Raw genomic sequence first — 13,520 nt, 5'->3', positions numbered from 1 at the left:
TTGTGTGGACTTGAAATGAAGGGGTAACCCCTCAGGAGTCTACCAACCTCAGGTTATACAGGCTTTCCCTCTTTGAAAGACAGACAGGACTAGTCTGTCTTGGCACAAGAAAGTGATACATTTGTCAGCACAGGGTGGGCCTGAGCAGTTTACAAGCCAATCAGAAGTCCTATCGGCCTGGCCGTGTCTATGTGTGCAGCTGCTCTAAAATGAGACCTGATGAACACTTTTTGTTTTTGCATGTAGTCGTATTATGTAAGTGGATGCCACAAATGGATTTCTTATCAAAGTCACCACTCTCTCAGAGCAAGATTCTGCTGCCCTGTATTACTGTGGCACCCACATCCTTCCACTATCAGGAATAGCTATTAGCAAGGCAAAGAGGACATCACCTGGGAAAGATATCCTCATTGAGTGAAAGGGGGGTACACAGTATTAAAGCAATATTTTCCTATCTTTGTCACACATCATTAGCCAATTATCTAGGAAACAGCCAAACTTCTCATTATTTAAGCTGATGAGAGAGAGGGAGAGAGAAAGAGGAAGAGACAGACCAGGGAATTGGTTGATTTAGTAAGAGACTCTATCCTTGTGGTAACACAATCCCTTGGAAGCTAAGAATAATTGTCTTTTTCTTGTCCTGTTTTGTTTTGTGAAGGCAAACTCCTGGGGAGCAGAAGCTATGTCTCTTTTTGGTGGTTGAGAATATTCTTTCTGTTGGTAAGTACAAATGGACCAAACATGACCTCTGCCTGTTGCCAACAACGGGGGCAGATCTCACACCGCCAGCTCAGTTCCAGATCCCTGCTCCGACAAGAGAGGGGTGGCTTGCCCAGGTTACACATCACACTGTGGTGAGGAGTTTCACATATGGCTGTAAACTAATAGCACAGCTGCTGCTTTATCTTATCAGGATTGAATGTCTAAAGACTTCCTTAGGAGTTCTAGTTTCAATCTTCAGCAGAGAACATGGTTTTAAAAAATAAGCCACAGAATATTCCATAGTTAGGTTTTGTCAAACATGATTCCATAGATTTCTAGTGTCACACACACACACACACACACACACACACACAGTCAGGCATTAGGCTTCCTGATGGAAGAACACCCCACTACCTAAGAAATGGTATTTCCAAAAAAAATTAAACCCAAATCTGATCTTCCAGATTACCAATTTACAGGAATAAAAAGGGACAGGGCAACCACATCATAACACACAGAACTGCTGAATCGCTATGTTGTATCCCTGAAACCAATGTGACATTGTGTGTTGACTGTATTTCAATAAGAAGGGCAGAGCAACATGTTAGACAATACCATCCATGTACAGTAAGCAAAATCCAGACCCTAAATCTCTCCAAGAAACTCTCCCAGACAAATGATCCAATTTCTTCAAACATTAAGTTGCAAATAAAAATAAATTGAAAAGGATAACCTTAGGGTTAAAAGAGGCTTAAAATACATACCAAATGTGAAGTAAAGTGTGGATTCACACACAAAAAAATGTATAACATTTATCAGATATTCAGATCACTGATTAATTATTTGATGATACTAAGGAAGCATTGTTAATTTTGTTTTAGCTGTGATAATTGTATTTGTGGTTATATTTTTTAAAAGTTTCCTTATCTTTTAGCAATACACAATGAAATATTTACAGGTGCCACAATATGAGGAAAAAATAAGAAGGGGCATTTACACGACACAACGTTGGCCGTGAGGAGTAATTACTAAAGCTGAATACATGGGGGTTCATGATTATATTCTGTTTACTTTTGTATGTTTTCCAATTTCCATAATGAAAAGTTTTTATTTATTTTTATTTTTTTTAATGTTTATTTATTTTGAAAGAGAGAGCGTGTGTGAGCAGGGGAGGGGCAGAGAGGAAGAGAGAGAATCCCAAGCAGGCTACGAGGTACCATCAGTGCAGAGCCCGACACAGGGCTCCATCCCATGAACCGAATCGTGACATCAATGACCTGAGCCAAAATCAAGAGTCAGACACTCAACCAAGTGTGCCCCCCATAATAAAAAGTTTTTAAAATTCAGTGTAACTAATGTATGTCAGTGTACATTCTGGAATTTATACACTTGGTCAAACCTACCTCCCTAAAGAGTTTCTCCACCACCGCTCTCCATGATATTCTAAAGTCTCAAAGTCTCATGAAGGCTAGCACTTTACTCATGTAAGAAACAGTAAATTTTTAACCAACAAAAATACACACCAGCATTTGATTCTAAAGCACCCACATTCATACTGTCAGAAAGTCACCTTCCCAATCCACCTCTAGCTGACTGAGGCACAGGCAATGCCCCTCTGTGGCTGATGTCCCAGCCCAAACTGCCGCTAAATACAGAACTATAGTTAGGAGGAACTAGTGAACTGCTGAACAGCACAGGAAAATCAATAGGCAGAAGAAGGCAAGTGACCTTCCTCTGTCCATCCAACTCCTGTTCTTTCTTCTTGAAGGAAGAAAAGAAAAAGAACATCAATTTACAGACGCTGAAATGAACAAAAAGACTCATCACCACAAAGATCTATAATCTTTTTCATCTTGTCCCTGAGAAAGAAACTGCCCGATGGCATGAAGCTGAATCTGCCCAAGGCTATAAACACAGAGTCACATAAAAGAAGAGAGAAACACACACTAACCAGCTGGGTGGGCAGTCCCTATGCCACTGGTGAAGGGCCTAGAAGAAAAATAAAGAATAGTCCATGGTGAGCTTTGACTTTGGCAAGAAAGAGAATCCATGCAACAAATCTCACCTGGTGCCCTTAAAACGGATGTGTTTAGTGAAGAAGGAAAAAATAATACTAATCCAAGGGAGGAAAATGCTCTTGGAAAATTCCCTGTTCATTCACCTGTGTCTTTTCAGAGGCTCTAAGAGCTGACATCGACATGGGGTCAAAAACAAACAGATGAGCTCAATTCTTCCAGGGTTGAAGTGAGCACTAAACATCCTCATTCTGAAGTGTGGCTTTTTCTTCCCTGTCCCACTGCTCTTTCTTTCTTTGTGCTTTGCCTGTCAATTCTTTGGACTAATTTGGATTAATCAAAAAAACTAGACCTGGTGATTCCAAGGCGATTGTACACCATCTCCCTTTCTTTCAACAACAGGTCATAGATTAGACAAAATTACCATAAAATTTATCACTGTGTATTCTGTATGGAGTTTTTAAATGCTAATTGTATGCAAGCCCTAGATTAGGTTCTACAACAAATATAAGTAAAAATAACAAACTCAATTCTGCTTTTGAGGTTCTAAACCTGTTTAGAAAACCCTTAAGACTTCTGGGGTAAGGTGGAACAGTGAAGTCAGGTAACAACTTTCTCTAAAACTAAGTGAATGAACGATGTTAACAACAAAATGTTGAAATCCAGCAAAGATACATTAGCAGCGATTAAACAAAAGAAATGACACAATGTCATGCCATAATATGTGAAAAACAGAATTCAGGGAGAGTGAGAGATGGGAGATCCCACAGTCAACTGCTGTTCTCAACCAGGCTCTCTTTTCCTAGAGGTGTGGTGGGTTTGGGAGTCGGTGAACAGACAAAATTCTGAAAAACCTCAGCAACACTCCCAATTTAGAAAGAAATAGTCAGAGGGGGAGAATTAGCAGCAGGGAAATGAGTCAAGGCTCATTCACTTATATATTCAATAAGAATTTATTAAGAAAGTATTCTATAATTACTCAAAACTAGGCTATGTGGGTCATTAAAAGGAAGTAGAAGAAGTAACCAGGTTCTATTCTAAAACAAATTACATTTCTAAAGATATGCAGAAAAGATGGCTCCTGCCAGGTGGGATGACCCTAGCACAGCACTTTAAACAGTATTTCAGAAAGAAGAGCAAAATCAATATCCATCAACCATGATTGCACCTAATGCCCAGTGCGAGTGCCCCTACATCAGAGAACAAGGTGAACAAGTCTCAGAGAGACAGACATTTCCTGATAAAGCTACTGAATATCACAGCAGAGAGAGAATCTTTCAGGTACACAGAACCAATATAGACACACACACACACACACACACACACCACAAAACAAAGAAAAAGCAACAGAACAAAAGCTTAGGTTCCCCTCCACTCAATATGTAACCTATATGTACAAAGTTCTGAAGGAGAAAAAAGTGTGAACAAATATTTTTATATTTAGCCAATTTGTCGTTCAAGTATAAAGACAACAGACATTTTCAGACATGCAACAGCTCAGTGACTCCGTGAGTCCCACTTAAAAAAAAAAAAATGACTTGAATGCCAAATCCAGCAAACCAAGAGATAAACGTGGAGCTCTAGTAAAAAGTCCGATAGGTCTGAACCTATTTACATTTAGAAATAAGGTTAAACAACAGTATGATGTACATTTACTTCACACCGAGAACGTTATACATTTCAACAATAAAAACTAATAATAAACCAAATTCAACAGTATGGGAGGAGGTAGAGGGAAAAATAACGGTAGAATTTCCTCACATTTCTTTACTTTCTAAAGATGATAAAGCAAGAAATTGATACTTAAGGATACTACTTGAAATTATAAAGCTAACCAACATTAGCAAAAATAAGGAGAAAATATATGTGTTAATTTTCTTACCCATCTCAGTAGGCAACAGATAATTGATAAATTGATAAACAGAGTTTAAAACCCCTATGTCAATGCATAAAAGAAGTTTAAAAGACCAAAAAATAGACTATAAATCTCTGACATTATCATAAAAAGTACACTTACTTCTTCTGACACATAAAAAAAAACATACAAAGAAAAGACAATCCATGGGGAAAGAGATGGGGTTGGGGTAGGGATGGGGGAGTCATTAAAAACAGAAAATATAATGTAAATTAAGAAGCATGCATCCTATAATAAATAAATATAAGATTTCTCAATGAAGCCAAAATACAGAACAAACCAAATCTGTAGAGATCCACATCTAAAATAAACTCTCCATGAGACTCTTTATAATTCAGAAAGGTTAAAAGTAAAAAGGATATCAAAGATAAACCAGTCAAATGGTAAGAAAAAAGAAAAAAAAATCATAATGTTAATATCAGAAAAGAGCAAATTCAAGGAAAAAACTATTAAAGAACATAAAGGGTTATTTGTACATTCAGTAATAATAATTGAGCAATTACTATGCACTAGGAAATGTTCTGCACATTATTAGAATCACCAGAGTTTAAATCAATAATGTGCTTACACATGTTATAAAATCTTTCACCACCAAAAACAAAGTGTCAAAATTCATAAAAACTTAAACCTCTAGGAGAAACCAACAAAACACAGTAATAGTAACAGACATTGCCACCCATAACAAAACAAGAAGACAAAATAAGAAATATATATAATACAATCAATATGGTTAACCCAACAGATACAGATCAGAGTACAATCCAACATAAAACTTCTTTTCAAGTACTTTTTAATTTTAAATTTCATTTCAGTCAGAGAAGAACACTTAGATACATCATATGAACAGACTAAAAAAGAAAAACCATGTGATCACCTCAACAGATACAGAACAAGCACTTAAAAACTTCAATATCCATTCAGGATTTTATTTAATGCTCAGCAAACTAGAAATATAAGGGTATTTCTTCAACTTGGTAAAGGCATTTATAAAAACCCTAGAGTTAACATCACACTGAACTGTAAAAAACTGAATGCTTTCACCTTAAGATCAGGAAGAAGGCAAGGATGTCTGCTCTCCCTAGTTCTATTCAATATTGTGGGGGGGGCCAGTGCAATAAGGCAAGAAAAAGAAATTAAAAGCATCCAGATTGGAGATTAGAAAGGAAGAAGCAAATAGACTTTATGTGCAGATGACATGTTCATCTATCTAAAAAATACGATGGCATTTACAATAAAGCTAGTAGAACTAATTAGTGAGTTTATTAAAAATACAAGATACAAGGTCAGTATTTTAAAATCAATCATATTTCTATATTATCAGAAAGGAAAGCTTTTCAACAAACAGTGCTGAAACAACTGTATAGCCATATACAGAAAGAAAAGAGGTTTCTCCACCTCTTCTTCTCACATACAAAAAGTAACTTTAATTGATCATAGAACAAATGAAAGAGCTAAAACTCTATGAAACTTCTAATAGATAAATATGCAAGGATGTTCATTGTAGCACTGTTCCTAGTAGAACTAGACACAACTGTAAGGTCCATCATTATGAAGAGACTATGCAATAAATCATAATAATTACATAAAATGAAATACCATATAACCACATATAATCATTTAAAAGGAAGGAAATGAGTTTTGTGTCAATTAATATGGAAAGAATAACAAAATAAACAATTATGTTTTTTAAAAAGCATTGAACAGTATGTAAAGATGGTAACTTCTGTAAATAAAAGTGTTTATACTTACAGCTACTTTATGTGTATGTTTATGTGTGTGTATCTATATATGGGTGTATCTTTATGTTTGAATTTTCCAGAAAACTACAAAAGAAACTCTTACACTTTAGGAAGAGCTATCAGGAAGGGGAGAGATTAATATAATTTTGAGAAAATTTATACCTTTCTATACTACTCGTTATTTTTTGAGCTAGTGCATATGTTATTTTATTTTCAAAACTAAATAATTTTTTTTAACAAATAAGAGATCCCTACAAGGAGATTATTCTGGCCCAGATGCCTGCTGAGATTGTGGGAGACCAGAAATCATGTGAAGCAGTAGAAACCCACATTGAGAAGAAGAAAGTAGAGAAGAAAGAAACCAAAAAAGTAGAGAAGAAAGAAACCAAAAGGACCATGCTTTAAAGAGGATTGGTAAGTGGGTTCCCTACCAATTCTACACCCAGGCCCTCTGAGGTCTGCTAAGCTTTGTCTGTCCTTAGACATCCATGAAATTTCTTACTACATTCTTCTAAGAAGCTCTCTCTTCTCACAAGCCAATCTAACTCCCGCATAAACTGGTTTTAATTCCTAAGAACCCCAAAGAAGCCTGGCCTGTACCCTTTTTGAATATCTTGCATTATTTTATAGTGGAGGTGCAGCCTTACCTTGCTGAAAATGAAGCAATCTGAAGCATGTACCCTGTGAACTCCTGCAGTCAGTCAAGCCTAGCGAGTATGATTTAAATAGAAACTTGTCCAGCAACATTTTAGACTTGTGAGAAAATTTATGATTAAGATTTCCATTTCTGAGTATGTTATTCAGAATAACTTGTCTAAGTGTTATAATATACCCTGTATGAACTACAAACCATAGAAGAATGTTTTTAAACTAGAGAATAGCTTTTAAAAAGCAATCAGAAAAGTAAACAGTGGAAGCTCAGAGGGAATTTGCATAAATATTAAATATAATAAACACCCAGAGACACATAAAATAAGAAAAGACATATCATATAAGCTTGAACAAACTAGAATATAATTCCAAACTATCATATAAGCAAGTGTGTGATACAATGGTAAAGGCTGGTAAGAGACTAGGCCCATTTTTAGGAACTGGCTTAACAAACAGAACCCATCTACACGTGGCTACAAAGAATACATTCAAGCACAGCTTGGATGTCATCTCTTCTAGGAGGCTTTTCTTAATCTTCCCATTAGAGGTGACCTTTCCTTTATGTATCACCTACTCTTTTCTAGCAGTTACCACATTGCCTGACATTCACTGTTCACATGTTGGTCTTTTCCACCAGTGGGCTCCTAGAGAATACGTGTCATGCCTTCCTAATTTTTTTCTGCCTCACAGGCAAATGTCCATTGTATAATAAGTGTTCAATAAATGCTTGTCAGATACAAGATTAAAAATCAGAACTTTAAGAACCAGTGAGGTTTTCTTGGGGCGCCTGGGTGGCTCAGTCGGTTAAGGGTCCGACTTCAGCTCAGGTCACGATCTCGCGGTCCGTGAGTTTGAGCCCCGCATTGGGCTCTGGGCTGATGGCTCAGAGCCTGGAGCCTGCTTCCAATTCTGTGTCTCCCTCTCTCTCTGCCCCTCCCCCGTTCATGCTCTGTCTCTCTCTGTCTCAAAAATAAATAAACATTAAAAAAAAAAAATTAAAAAAAAAAGAACCAGTGAGGTTTTCTTAATTAAAAAACCATTGTAGTTTCATAGAACAGTAAGGAAATGAAGAAAAATAAACAAAGAAAAATACTACAACACTCGAAATAACCATTGTTAACTGTAAATATAATTGCAAATAAACACACACAACCATTGATTCATTCATGTCACAACCTTACTTAAAAAAGTAACCTGTGATGGCCTCCTATTGCTAAATTAAAGTCCAAATTCTTCAGTCACATATTTAAGACCTCCATAACCTAAATGCAGCCTTCCAATCTTATCTTAAAACTCTTTTCAGGCGCACCGGAGTGCCTCAGTCAGCTGAGCATCCAACTGTTGATTTCGGCTCAAGTCACAATCCTACGGTGGTGGGATTCAGCCCTGCATCGGGCTCTGTGCTGAGCATGGAGCCTGCCTGGGATCCTGTCTCTCCATCTGCCCCTCTCCCCCACTCACATGCTCTCTCTCTAAAAAATAAAAAATAAATTTAAAAATTCCTCTTATTTCCCTGTATCAAGCTTATGATGAATTTCAACTAAACCCCTCACCATTTCCTAAACCATCCTTGGATGTCTGCACCTCTGTAATTTTGTCTGAATGATTTCTACCACCAGGAATGCTCATCCCACCATATCCATTAATCAGGAGTCCTACCACCCTGTCAAGAGCCAGTTCATGTTCATTTATCCCTCCACAAATAGGCAGCTCCTTTTCCTTTGAAACTCTATAGTATTCATATATGATAAGCTGCCTTGTGGTGTCGGTCTGTGAATAAACCTCAGATCCCAAATGAGGTCCCAAACAAGGCAGAGAGACTAATTCATATGCGTCCCCTCTACTTTTATATCAGCTCAACAGACATTTGTGAAACAAAAGAAGAGGTTGAGTATAGTTAAATATGGAAGGCTGTATTTTGTAGTCTCAAAGCAATGACTTCAGCTGACCCCTGAAGAAAGTGCATGCCTTGGATTAGTCGAGTGTGGATTGTGGGAAAGACTGTATACCCCTTCCATTGTGACAACCAAAGACATCCCCTGGCACTGCTTCCAGGTAAGGATTAATTGAAGGCACGACAAAGGGACCATGGGCAGCTGGAGAGGGAATTAATGAGCCCTGACAAGATCTGGCTGGAGCAAAAGAATTACTTCCACCAAAGAGGTGAGAAGAACACCCAACACCATCTATCTTTGAACCTCTCTCATGCTCCTATGGAGGAGATAAGTCAACCGACAACGACTCCTTTTCTTCTCTTTTCCACTCATGTACATACTGAGAAGCAATGAAAAATAAGGTAAAGAATATGGTCTCTAGTCCTGAACTTGATCAAATCCCAGCTTTTACACTTACTAGCTATACTGGCAAGGGGAGGATTACTCACCCTTCTGTGCCTCTGTCTCTTCATCCATAAAATGGAAATAATGAAAGCACTCACCTCTTAAAGTTGTGTGGTAGTCTCAACAAATAGGAAGCACAAAATACATTATTTATTATTACATCGTGGAAAAATCTGCTAGCTGGAAAAGAGGAATATCACCACTAGATACCCTTTTCGTAACACTGTAAAACCGTATCTATCATAGGGAATTTGCTGAATAAATACTGAATGTTGGACATTATACCACATGCCACACCTCCATGAGGAAGTAACTATTACTATTTCTATTTTACAGATAAGAAAGCTGATGCATGGAAAGATTAAGGAAGTTAAGCTAGAAGCCAGGATTTAATTTTTTTTTTTTTTACCCTACTCTGCCTCATTGATTTAAGAAATGTTTAATGAGCATCTGCTATGTGTCTGGCATGTTTCTAGGTGTTGAAGATACAACAATGATCAAAACCAACCATGGGGCACCTGGGTGGCTCAGTCAGTTAAGCGTCTGACTTCAGCTCAGGTCATGATCTCACGGTTCATGGGTTCAAGCCCTGGGTAGGATTCTGTACTGACAGCTCAGAGCCTGAAGCTTGCTTCAGATTCTGTGTGTCCCTCTCTCTCTTCCCCTCCCCAACTAGTGCTCTGTCTCTCTCTGTCTCTCAAAAATAAATAAAAACATTAAAAAAAAAAACCAGACCCAAACAATGCCTTCATGGAGCTTATATTCTAGGAGGGGGAGAGAGACAATCAACAAAATAAATAAGTATAATATATAGATGATAGGTAGTAATCAATCGCTATGAGAAAAATAAAGTAGGAAAGGTGACCAGAAAGTCAGAGTGGGTGACAGGCAGGGTGGTAACAAGACCAAGGAAGACTCACTGAGCAGGATACATTTGAGAAATGACAGGAAAAAGATGGAAGAGTAAAACTCTGGGGGGCAACTATTACAGACAGAGGATACAGTAAGTACAAAGGCCCTGAGGCAGGAGTTTACTTAGCATATTCAAGGAATAGCGAGAAGCCAGTTGCAGGCTACACTGGAATAAGAGAAGAGAAGGGAGAGAAGTAGGTGGTGGCGTCAGAGAGATATGAGGTGAGGGAGAAGCAGATAAATCACGTAGGTCTTTATCAGCCCCTGTAAGGTAAGGACCTGGCTTTTACTTAGACTGAGATCAAAAGCCATTTGTGGGATCTGAGCAGGAAGGGCATGATCTGACATGTTTTAACAGGTTACTTCGGTGGCTACACAGATAGTAGACTGAAAGAGGTGCCACTTGAAAATCCCTTAAGAGCAAAGCTATTGCAACAAAAAAGGATCTCCAGAAGGTATGATCACAATGGATTGGTTTTTTCAGAACAAAGTGCTGGGGAAGCCTCTTTCCACTTATCCTATGATGTCTTGTTGAATACATCAGTTGTGGGGAGCCCTCATTCAATTATATTGCAACTGGGAGCCTTTCTAAAACAAGCTGCCGGGGTGCATCCACAGCAGCTGGCTAGAAATCACTGCACTTTCCCTCATCACTCTTCAGTGTTACCTTCATTTTAGAAGATGAACTTGAACACAAAACTGGCTGTCCAATCTCAGCACAGCGTTGACCTGCTATGATTGGGACATTTAGAACATGGTCAAGTGGCAGAAGTCCACAGTCCAGAGAGTGAGGCTTGAGCTTAGCCAGACATTCCACAAAGTGTATGCCAAGCACCCACTCTTTGCAAGCCACTGAAAGACTTTATAATGAATCAGACTCAGTCCTGACCTAAGTGGGCATATGGTTCACACAGTGAAAGGATACAGCTTAAACACAAATCACTACACAGCAGTAAGTATACACTATAGGTTGTAGACTACAGACTAACGACAACTAACATTGGGAGGGAGACGGTCCACCCAGCCAGGAGGATTTGGGGATGGCATCTGACTTGGGCTTTCAAGGGGAAGCTGGAGCTGGACACACAGATGCTCAGAAGGCTTGCCAGGCAGATGAAGCAAAAGGAGAGACTGGAAAATGGAGGACTTAAATTGGGAACCACGGTTGGGACAGTTTGGGAGGACCCAGCAACACTCATAAAAATCCCTCAGCAACTTATTGAAAATGTAGATTCTGGGCCCACTCCCCAGCAATTCTGAGTCAATAGTGGGTGGAGGAATCTGTATTTTTATCAAGGACTTTCAAGTAATTTTAACGTTCTCCACTCAACTCCACACCCACTTTGAGAAACAATGGTAGAGATGAGTTAAAAACACCCCATGTAATTTCCCCTATTATTCTCTCTCAGATAATCCTGTTTATTTCTTCTAAGCACTAATTGCTATAGATACTATTTTTGTATCTATTTGTTTATTTACAACTGATTCAATCCATGGCGTATAAGTAATGACTTTCCACCTTCAAGCATAGGATTTCACCAGAGCAAAATGAAGTTATTTTTCTCAGTAAACACAAGGATTTTACAGAATGTATTCTATTTGTTAATGCTTTTTCAGCTACTCACGGTTTTTGTAAAGTACAATTGCTTCCAAAAATGAAATCTATTTTTAGGCAGGTAAATAAAACCTTTTTACCTATCGGTATGATCCCAAAATTCCTATGTTGAAGCCCTAACCCCCAGTATGATGGTCTTCCAAGGTGAGGGCTTTGGGAAGTGATTAGGTCATGAGGGTGGAGACTTCATGAATGGCATTCATACCCTTATAAAAACAGACACTAGAGAGATGATTGCTCTATCCCCACCATGTGAGGACAAAGCAGACCAGGGCCTGGACTCTCAGCTGTTCTGGAACCCCCATCTGGATTTCCCAGCCTTCAGAACGATGAGAAATAAATTTCTGTTGTCTATGCCACCCAGTCTATGATATACTGTTGTAATCACCCAAACTGATTAAGACAGTCAACAAGCTACATCGTGGATCAAAATGGAAAACTATATGATTTGATCATTTTAAGCCTATGTATGGATGGGAAGAAAATCTTTCAGATTTACAAGATTTCTTTTCCTAACAAGTTCCAATTATTTCACATGTGATGTAAGTAATCAATTAGCACTCCTTGCGGACAATAAGTCCTGTCAGCTCTACTCTAAAAATAAATTCCTGAATCTGGATATCTGCCACAACCACCACCACTACCACCAGGGCCACCGCAGGCCCCCACAGAGCCTTCTGGGCAAATGAGAAAACTGACCGCTCATCACCTCGGCCAGGCACCTCCACCAGGGCGCTCCCTGCAGCCCTGCCACCTCCTCCAGGTGTCCAGGCCACTCTCGTCTCCCCTGGCCCACAGACCCGGGCTCCCTTCCTGTCCCCGGCCTCAGTTCTGCGCCCTGCCCCCCACAGTCTGCTCTCCACACAGCTACGATTGGGCTCTTTTTTCAAAGTTGCATAAAATGCCATTGCAACTAGAACAGGATCCAGTCTCCTCCCACCCTGGTGAGAAAGGCCCCTCTCCCTTTGGGGCCACACCTTCTGCTCGTCTCTCGCCCGCAACCTGCCATCTTGCAGCCAGCCCAGTGCTCCGCCTTCCTTCCCACCTCAGGCACCTTGCTATTCCCGGGTGGGAAACATTCTCCAGCTCCTTCCCACCTTTAAAGGCTCCGCTGGCGTACCTCGGCCTTCGAGGAAACTTCTGGAACCACCATGCTCACGGCGGAGCCCGAGGAGGCTGGCTGAGCGTGCGGGATTGGGCTGGGGTTCCCCGAGGCGTCACCAGCAGGGGTACAAAAGTTGCGGTTGGGACAGGAGTGAGGAGGCGCTGCCTGAGGAAGGAGGTGAGCTTTGTGAGGGGCCCCTGAGCAGAGCGGGGCCCTTCCTGGGGAGTCACAAGCAGCAGGAAAAAAAAAAAAAAAAGTAAAAAGTTGGTTTGCGTCCTTCTGAGCTGTTGAATCTCTTGGACCTCCAACTGGGCAGGTGGCCCTGCTGGAGCGAGGGAGCAGCGAGGGACCCTACAGGAGGCCTCCCACGAGGAGGACCCGGAGGCCGGGAAGCAGCGGCAATGCTCACCGGAAGGTCTCCCTCCCCCCTGCGCGTGCCAGTGAAGGGAACGGGATCTCTGCTACTGCGGAAGGGGCTGAGAACCACGCAGTGCCACGCTAATTCCAGAGCTGGGGAAGCAAGGGGT

At 40.0% G+C, this 13,520-nt stretch overlaps 1 protein-coding gene across 1 annotated transcript in view; it reads right to left on the bottom strand.

Annotated features, from left to right (window-relative positions):
* Positions 1-13,222, bottom strand: part of LOC122240946 (myosin-IIIb-like) — a 52,049-nt gene extending 38,827 nt beyond the window's left edge. Inside the window, exon 1 of the mRNA XM_042994662.1 lies at positions 12,986-13,222. The gene's annotated coding sequence lies outside the window, so the exon portion shown is untranslated. The remainder of the gene's footprint in view (positions 1-12,985) is intronic.
* Between the last annotated feature and the right edge of the window lie 298 nt (positions 13,223-13,520).

This window comes from Panthera tigris, chromosome C1 (assembly GCF_018350195.1).
Source record: "Panthera tigris isolate Pti1 chromosome C1, P.tigris_Pti1_mat1.1, whole genome shotgun sequence".
NCBI lineage: Eukaryota > Metazoa > Chordata > Mammalia > Carnivora > Felidae > Panthera > Panthera tigris.
The sequence above is the reverse complement of the archived record's forward strand: the minus strand, read 5'-3'. Positions and strand labels throughout refer to the sequence as shown.